This window comes from Montipora capricornis, chromosome 9 (genome assembly GCF_036669925.1).
Source record: "Montipora capricornis isolate CH-2021 chromosome 9, ASM3666992v2, whole genome shotgun sequence".
In the NCBI taxonomy this organism is placed as follows: domain Eukaryota; kingdom Metazoa; phylum Cnidaria; class Anthozoa; order Scleractinia; family Acroporidae; genus Montipora; species Montipora capricornis.
Window position 1 is genome coordinate 47,179,406 of NC_090891.1, and position 10,000 is coordinate 47,189,405.

Below are 10,000 nucleotides of genomic sequence, written 5' to 3' on the forward strand. Positions count from 1 at the left end.
AAAAATTTGGAAGTACGCAATACGAGCGGAAAAAGCGAGCAAATCCGAGCGAAATCGAAAAAACTTGATGAGAACTGATGCGATGTTGTGTAATACCTTGTTGTCAGACAGACGCAGGCTCATCACAAAAACATTTCTTGTCTTTTCGCGTACTTCTAAACGTCGGAATTGATCCAAACTTTCCACAAAAAAGTCTTTTTTCTCCTTTTTGGCTTTATTCAAAGAGTAATTTCGCATTCCGGCGAAAACATTTTTAGTTTAGCAACGCTTAACGCAATCATTTACCATATAAGGTCAAACCAAGGTATATGAGCTGATAACCGAGATTGAGTGAACCAATCAGAGCACGCGAAATGCATTATCCGAGGTTGAGAATTTAATAATCACAGATAACCAATCAAATGTGAGTCCTCTGCACAACTATCATAACTTTTCTTTTAATTTTCTTCCTGTATATTATCAATAACTAGCCACAACTTTTTTTCGTACAATTTGAAACAGTTAACACTGGTAAATTTAAGACCTCTGGGCTAGTGCAGTTTAGTTGGTTTTTAAAAACCTTACAAGTTCTTTTTGTCCCAAATTGCACGAAAACATCGTGATTATTCGCATACACGCAATCTCGCTTTAAAGTGATGCACCGAATGCACTTCGTATTAGTAACATTCCGTGCTAAAATGTATTTTACTATGATCGTTTGATAATGCCGCTGAAAATGAAGTGACAGAGAGAAAACCAATACAAGCGGCCTCCCAGTGGCGCATTGACATCGAGCACAAAAGCTCGACGTCATGAGTCTGAATATTGATCCACTAGCGGACGCTATCTTTGAGAAGACATTGTTGAGGAAACAGCCTATGTTTCAACCCTATGTACACATTTCTGGCTTGTTTCCCGAGTTCGTCTGCTAAATGTCTAAAAGCGCACACAAATTCATTGACTTTTGCATACCTTTTTCCTTGTAGGTTCTTTATAATCTACCCAAAATACTTCAATTCTGTTCTACGTCCCGTTAACTGAAACACCGAATCTATACCTGTTACACCTTTGTCAAATAGCGGAAATCGAAATGTTTTGACTATTTATAGTTTTCGAGAAACTTGGCTCTTTTCATCAAACGATATGTGCCAATAATTTAATACATATACACTACACTTTTTATTTGTCGAGTCCTTTAAATGTTCAAGTCCAAGTTCAAGATCATAAAATTCCCCTTATATGTTGCCGGTAAAATCCGTTCTCAGGTTGAATCCGTTTTAACCTAGGTTAAATTAGTGATCCTCATTTTCCCCAGTTTGAATACGCACTCAGATGGATTGAAGAAACTTTTTTGAAGCCTAAATTAAGCCTAGAGAAAAATTAGGGTCAGGTTAGAATTAGTGTTGGTTTTTATACATAGATATCAATTGACTTACCATACAAAAGTAATTTATGAAAAGAACTGTGTTGGGTTGCGCATGTTCGTCGTCGTACTGTAGTGGTGAAGACAGGACTATTCGGATCTGGAAGGTCCGAGCTCGATCACCGGTTAAGTGAACAGTACAGTTCTTTGTTCCCTAACTTTGTTGTAATGTTGACACTAAATCGATCAGTGTATGAATGCAGAAGCCGATAAGATGATATATATGAAACATTAAGAAGATGTGTTGAGATGCGTAAGACAGAGCTTGAGGGAAGGTATTGGTGTTTTCAATCCTATCAAGGTAGAGTGCATATTCAACCTAGGTAAAATGCAGATCACGAATTTAACCTATAAGGTAAAAACGGATTCAACCTGAGAATGGATTTGACCGACAACATTTTTGAAATAATAAGAGACTAAAATATTTGCATAAAAATCCGAGCAACGACAATAAGGTTTTAGAATACAAGAATAAAGCGCACATTAAGGTACGAAAAACGAATGAGAAAATTTTAACATTTCTTAAAGTTTGAAATTTTGAAATGTCAATAAAAAATGCCTTAGAGTACGAAAATAAAGAACAAAAGGAGATTAAGAGAAGAAAAGCGAAGGAGATGACAACGATTGGGGAAACTGGACAAACTGTTACAGCTTTGCACGAATATAGTCATCCTGTTTTTTTAGTTTTATTCTCATTTCAAGTTAGTTTAAATTTTATTTACCGTTAGTTAAAAAACAAGTAGGTAAATGAAGTGATATATCTGGTGTCCGTCAAGGGAGTATATTAGGGCCACTTCTTTTCCTGCTGACTTCCCCCTAAATGTAAGCTGTAGTACAAAGCTTTTTGCTGATGACAGCGTACTTTATCGTAACATGGCATCTGTAGATGACTGTGTTGAGTTTCAGGGTGGCCTGTCACGCTGAATCCCGAAAAGTGTAAGGCCCTACATGTTACCAAGTCTAAATGTCCTTTAGTTCATCAGTATGTGATAAATGAGAATAATCTGTCGGCTATAGATAAACATAAGCACCTGGGTATTTGGATTGAATCTTCTTTAAGGTGGGACGCTCATATCAATTACATAGTTGGTAAGGCAAATCGAGTGTTGGGTCTAATAAGGAGAACATTTGGGCCCAAAGATCCTGTGGCAATTGAGACAGCTTTAGTTCGTCCTATTTTGGAATATGCCTGCCCAGTGTGGAACCCTTATTTGGTTAAACACATACACAGTATTGAATCCATCCAGCGTCGTGCTACTCGATTGATATGTGGATTTGATAAACCTTACTCTGAAAGGCTCACTGAACTAAACTGGTCATCATTGGAGCTTAGAAGGAAATACCTCTGCTTGCTTCAGCTTTACAAGATAATTCATGGCTATTCTGATATTGACTATATACCGCATATGTGGATCTGACTGGCCCAACAAGAACTAGAAGTAACCATGACTTTAAAATTAGGCCTAAAGCAGCAAGGACAAACTATTTTAAATTTTCATTTTTTAACCGTTACGTTAATGACTGGAACTCTTTACCTAACTCAGTTATGTCTCCTTCTAGCTTAAGCTCGTTTAAAACTTTGCTACTTAATTATCTTTGTAAATAGATAGGTCTTTTATGTTTCGTACACATTGTGAAATTATATATTAGATATACTATTCTTAATTGTAAAGTTTTAACTTTTATTTTTGGAGAGCAGTTTTTATATGGGAATTCAGTTTCCCCCTATTGCTTTCCTTTACCTATTGTACTTTTGTATATATATTTTCTTTTGTACATTGGTAAGAAGCTTTATTAAACTTAAACTTATACCAACCTTTTGTTGCCGTTTTTAACAAAAACCAGCTAATATGGCAACCGGAAACCGGTTGCTGCAAAAACTTCATTTCAACTAGAGAAAAGACTTTCAAAGCAGGGCAAATAAGGTACAATGCGCGAAAGACGCTAAATTACTAACCTTGGACACACCTCTTTCACTTTTCGTCTTGGGCAATTTGTCTATACCTTGCTTACCAGCTTGTAAAACCAAGACTTAACATTAAATCAAGTTTAGGTTCAATGCGTAGGCTACCGACTGAAACGACTGAATGAGCCTGAAGAGAATTATCAAGGCCCGAAGGCAGCCGAGAACTTCTTATACTTAGTAAGAGCTCTATCATTAGCAAATTAAGTGTACAACACAGCCTATTTGACTTTATGTTATGCTTTCCCGCGCCAATTAATTTCTAATAGATGTAAAAAAGATGTTATCAACCTTGTTTTACACTCCAAAGTGCAAGTTACGACACCTTTTTATTTTTTCTAGTAAATTCAGTAACGTCATTGTGCTTCGCCCTCGCACGAACAATTTAAGTGAAAAAATACACAAATGGAAGTTAAGTTACGGACCTCGGCCTCTATGAATAAAAGCCGATATATATTTTCTTCCAAGAAAACGTATTCGTGTTTACTAACTTTTTCTTAAACTTGGGTAATTGTGCTGAATGAAAATTTATATAACCCGAGACGAAGAAGGTCAAAGCAAGGTTAATTCACAAACATGGTCACTTGTCCAGCATGGGACAATAACGCGTGCTCGAGGTCATGTTATTGATCGTCGACATTTTACAGAACAATTAACTGTGGCCCGCTTTTAAGTAATATGTAATGAAAGTATATTCTAGTGTTTATTAGAAAAGACAGGTCTTAAATTTAGCCTTTGCAATTTCAAATGTCGTGTGATCAGTACACTCATAACCAAGGCAATGCAACTAGCTCGCGCAAAGAGAAAACTATTTTTCCTGAAAAAGACCTGAGAATTGAAGTCGCTTCGAAAACAATACTAAAGTGAATTGTGAAATGAGCAACTGACTAAGATCCAGAGAAAAATAAATAAAATATTCTGTTCCGCTGTTTCACCTTAAGTGACAACATAGAAGCTGCGTTTAAATTAATATTCGTTGGTGACTTCCTCTCCAGCTGCAAGGAGAATGGTTTTGCGTTGAATCCAGTGTTAAGAACATTTGTCTTAAAGTTTGCCTAACTCGTGTCAAAACAGAAGTATATCAATAAATTTAAACACATAATTTGCCTTATAAGTGTGCTTGTCGCTTCTTATGTCGTCAGTAATATTTAATAATAATAATAATAATAATAATAATAATAATAATAATAATAATAATAATAATAATGGTATCTAAAGAATTCAAACGAGAGAGTGTTGGCAGGAGTAAGAGGGGTAGGAGTTTTAAACAGTGATGAAGCAAAGGAAAAGAGAGACTTGAAACAAGAAAGACAGAATGCTGGCTTGAACAGATGGAAAGAGAAAAAAATGCATGGCCAATTCCTGCGTAATATGCCGGAGACAGTTGACAAAGACAAGATGTGGGAATGGACAAGAAAAAGTGATTTAAAAATCGGAACTGAAGCACTTATTTTTGCAGTCCAATAACAGGTTCTGAGAAAGAATTATGTCAAGTTCAACATTGACAAGTCAGTGGATTCCCCACTTTGCAGATTGTGTGGGGAGAAGGTTGAAACAATAAACCACATTATTAGTGAATGTAACAAACTGGCGCAGAAAGAGTACAAGAGAAGGCATGACAATATTGCCAGATTGGTGCACTGGAAACTCTGTTGTAAGTATGGTATAGACAGAAGTGAGAACTGGTATAGGCCTTATTCATAAATGGCAGTCAATTTATAATTCTTTTGTCGAAGTGCAAATTAGCCTACCAAGCCTCCATACCATACAGTGAATTGAAAAGAATTCTTGCTTTAAAATGAGGCTTGGTAGGCTAATTTGCACGTGGACAAAAGAATTATAAATGTGACCACCAGTTATGAATAAGGTCTATGAGCACCAACCAGAAAGGGTTGTGTTGCCCATGGAAACACAGCGAAAGAAAAATTTTGTTGAGTATATCGTAAATTAAAAATCGCATAGGGTTGCTGTTTTGAAAGATATCAAATACCATACCATACCATTTCCTATACCAGAATACAAAGAAAAATTGCATGACTAGGAGAGTACAACTTCATTGTACTTGAGCAACCGCGATTTTGTAGACAGTTATTTATAGAAATATTTTCTGGCGAAACTAGACATTTCCATCTAATCGCAAGTCATTGCATGCTATCACCCATGGGATTGAGAATGGTCACTTGTGAAAGCCAAATCTTATTTAAGAACTCGCCTAAAGATATATCTTGATCTGTAAAAATGCCTTGAAGACCAATTACTAGAGTTGCAGGCGAGTGCGTATACATATACATCAGTGGCAAGTCCTTCATTCTGATCGGCAAAGCAGACTGAAGAGAGGAAGGCTTATGCAAAAAAGAGGTAATTCATTTCAAAAAGAGATTACAAACCAAGCATCCTAATTGGTCAATGATCAAAGAAACTCACACATAACCAATCAATTGCTAGCCTTGGATAGCTCCAAAGTTCGAAACTTGATTCGTGATATTTGTGCGTCGCGTCTGCTATGTCTAAAGTCACACGATTTTTCTCGTGCTATTTTGAATAAATAAGGGCTTGTAATTTTTTTCAAAGACCACAGCCTTACGTGTGCTTACCTACGGAAACAATGTTGCGTTGAAGTGTAGTACGAGTGCACTTCGTGTGGCATTGGTGCTAACATATGTTTCAAACTGACTGGTTGATGAAAAAGCTAAAATAAAGCGGGACAGCGAGAACCAATCGAAGCGACCACTTGGTGGTGAATTACCAGCATCGCGAAATTGGTGGTTTTCACGTGACGTCATCACCGCAATGTTGGTGGACGAAAAAAAACAAAGATCTCTTATTTGCTCCTTTTGTTCGTCCACCAGCAATTGTACACTACATCATTGTTATCTGTGTCTCTTGAGACTGGTTGCAAAACACCTCTTAAAGCGAAGATCTAGTAAGTTGCCGACCAAAAAATGAGACAAGAATTGGCTATCAATGAAATATATAAACCCTTCGCTCATGTTACATCCTTTTAACTCAGAGGTCGAAAAAATGTTTTACACACCTGTTTTGCTTTTGTCAAAGATTGTTGATTAGATCCTGAAATTTTAGTCGACATTTTTTTCCCGAGTCTTTTATATCTTCAGCTTTAGGGTGCATTTGGTTTCAATTGTCAAAATTACCTTTCGGAAACTAGGTATGGTATTTTTTCACAATTCGAAATTTCTAGTGAAGATGTTTTTTTGGTGACGAACTGAGTTCCCTTGATGTCGATCAGGGTTGACAAAACAAATTTTTGTACTATCAGCTGAAAGAGGACAAATTAAAACATGCTCTCGTAGTTCACCAGTTTCCAAGCAAGTTGTGTTGATAGAATATTTTTTGCCAGTTTGGTGTTTTGCTTGAAAAAGAAATAATAACTCAAATGACATACAGACCTTTAGTCACTGTGCAGACACCAGAAAACGTAACTTCAAGTAGCGAGGAAGACCTCACAACGGGACAACTGAAGTGCAATGCTTCCTCTAAGTCATTTATTCTTTAGACCAAAAATTAATAAATTGTGTTGGGCAATTTTTCAATATCTTATTTGACAGCTTGTAAAACCAAGCCATAACATTAGATTGGCTTTGGCTTCTTGATCCTTATTTCAGTATTAAGGCGTAATTAACCTGACAACGACTAAATGATTCTGAAGTTATTAAGTAATGACGCACAAAGACAGCCGAGAGCATATTTTCACTAAGTAAGTTCTCTAACATAGCCAAATTAAGCGCGGTGTATTCTACAGCACAGCCTATTTGACTTTTAACACTGTTAAGTAAAAGTTTCTTAAAATAATTTTAACTAAAAACTAACAAAAAAACACTCGACGTTTCGACCGAACTTCGGTCATCATCAAGCTAAAAGTGAAGATTAAAATTTTGCATAAGTATAAATATAAAACAAAAAAACATTCTTATGTGCCCAATGATCTTACCAGGAATTTTACTATCTTAAAAAGTGCAAGAACAAGTTTGACCCTCCATTTATAAAATGATTTTTTTATTAATGAACTGAGACCATATCTCCATGTACAGTCAGATTCAGTTGGAGCGAAAGTTTTTTAATTCTAATTATGTTATTCTTGCACACCCCTTTTTTACATTTTCATACTTTATATACTTTTACTTCTTTGTTTTATATTTATACTTAATATGCAGAAAAAAAATATCCTCACTTTTAGCTTGATAATGACTGAAGTTCGGTCGAAACGTCGCGTGTTTTAACCGTTATTTTTTATTTCAAACACTTTTAAGTCTATGGAAAGTATGGTACTTGACTACAAATAGATATAATAAAAAACGTTTTGCCAACCTTGTTTTTCTCACTGTAATGTACAAGTCATTTCCTTTTAACTTCTTTTTTCCAGTCTATTGATGGCTTTAGCCCGGGTTGGGGGGGGGGGGGACCTTGGTGAATATGACGTATATATTTTATCAAAGAGATTTTCAAGAAATGCCTGGGTTATTGAAAGTAAGTACTTCTAGATGTGTTTGATCCGTAAGACAATTAGTTCCCTCAGAACGAAGAAAATTAATTTTCCTGAGAAAGTCTGGGCAATAGGAGGCACTTCGAAAAAAGGCTAAGGGAACTGAAAAATGAGTAACTGACTGAGATCCAAAGGCCAAAAATATTCTGTTCTGCTGTTTCATGAAAGTGAAAACATATGCTGAGTGTAAAAAATAAGCGGCGAAGGTTACGTCACGCACCTCGACCTTTTTGAATGAGATGTATATATTTTATCAAAGAAAGAGTATTCTTGTTTAGTGTTTTCTTAAATTTGTGGACTTGTGTTGAATGAATATTCCTGATAGAAGAGATAACCCAAGACGAAGAATTTTAAATTTCGCTTAATTAAAAAACCTGGCCTCAAATGGGACAAATGAAGCCATGTCACTATACATATTCAAATATTTGTTGACATTTTACAGAGCAACTGTCGACGGATTTCAAGGAATGTCTGGGTTATTAAAAGTAAGTACATTCTAGCGTTTAATAAAAAGATGTGTTTGAAATTTAATAATAATAGCATTTTATTATAAAAAAAAAAGCGCGCAATGGAGCGAATTGCCTAATTACATTACATAAAAATACACCTACTAAAAGTACAACTTGACAACTTGACAACTTAAGCTTGATGGGAACGGGGCATTTCATTTTAAAATTACTTTGAATTTACATTTTTAAATTACTGTGAATTTACAGCCTACAATTTCGATATGATAAAAAGTTTACTACTAGAGACCATGAGCTTTAAAGCACATGTGGGGAGGAAGAAACTTTTCCTAAAGCGCTCTTGTTTACATTTCATCAGCGATGGCCCATCGTTAAAGCACAGGGAGCGGCCATGCGCGCGCGCCCGAATCGGTGGCATAAGATGGTAAAGGCGTGACCCGGCCTCCTTGATCTTTTCAAAGTTTTCGCATATAAGAGCTCTCGTCGTTCGCACAGAGTCGTGCAGTCGGACAGCTTCAAAGCATCTTCGTAGTGGGAGGCACAGGAAAAATGATGCGTAACGCACGTTTTTGCACTCTCTCGATTCTTTCTGAGAGCTGGACAGCGAGAGATCGAGAGAGAGGACTGCTACACAGGACAACTGCACTCCAGTACCGATCTAATTAGTGCAATGTGACTGAATTCGAAGGAGATCATGTGCACCACTGCGCTTTAGCACCCGTAATATATGCAGTCATTTGGAGGCCTTGCCTATTCGTTGACATGAGAACCCTAGTTTAAGTTACTCTGAATAGTGACTCACAGAACTTTGCGGGCTTCAACGGTTTTATGTGCATTGCAATTCACAGCTAGAGCTGGTGGAAAGTGCTCAATATGGCGACGAAAATGGACAGTCAGCTCCTTACATTTCTTAGGATTAAGTTTCATGTTGTTTTTATCAGCCCAGGAATTGAGTGCGTCAAGCTCAGATTGAAGCGTTGTGGTCGCGCGCGCCGGTACAACTTCTGAGATAGTCACGTCGTTGACGTACTTCCAATACGAACAGCCTGTAAAGTTACACATGCCATATGATCCGTAAATTACCAAGACAATTAGCTCGCTCAGGAAGAAGAAAATTAATTTTCCCGACAAAGTCTGGGCAATTCGAGTCGCTTCGAAAAAAAGGCTAAAGTAAATTGAAAAATGAGTAACTGACTGAGATCCAAATGCCAAAAATATTCTGTTCTGATGTTTCACCTGAGCGAAAAAACATTTAAATCAATATTCGTTAATTGGTCGAACTGAAAAATAAAAGAAAAATAGTAAATCTTCCAGCCTCTCAAGCAGTATTCTAAATATCTCAAAATAATAATCTTTGTTATTTTGTATCTAAATTTAGTTATTTAACCGAAACAACCTCATTCTTTTGGCTCGGAGTCACCTTGGATAAATTTTAGGAAAAGCCCTTTGCTCGATCAAGAACCTGAAGAGGGAACCGAAACATTATTATTATTATTATTATTATTATGGTGTCCATAATGTTCGCTTAGGTAAAATATATGCTATTTACAAGGTAATTTTTGTAAAACTAAAATGTTGAAACCAAACGTTTTGGGCTGTTTGCCATCATCAGGGTTAAAAATGACCGTCCACACGCATCCATACATATATATATATATATATATATA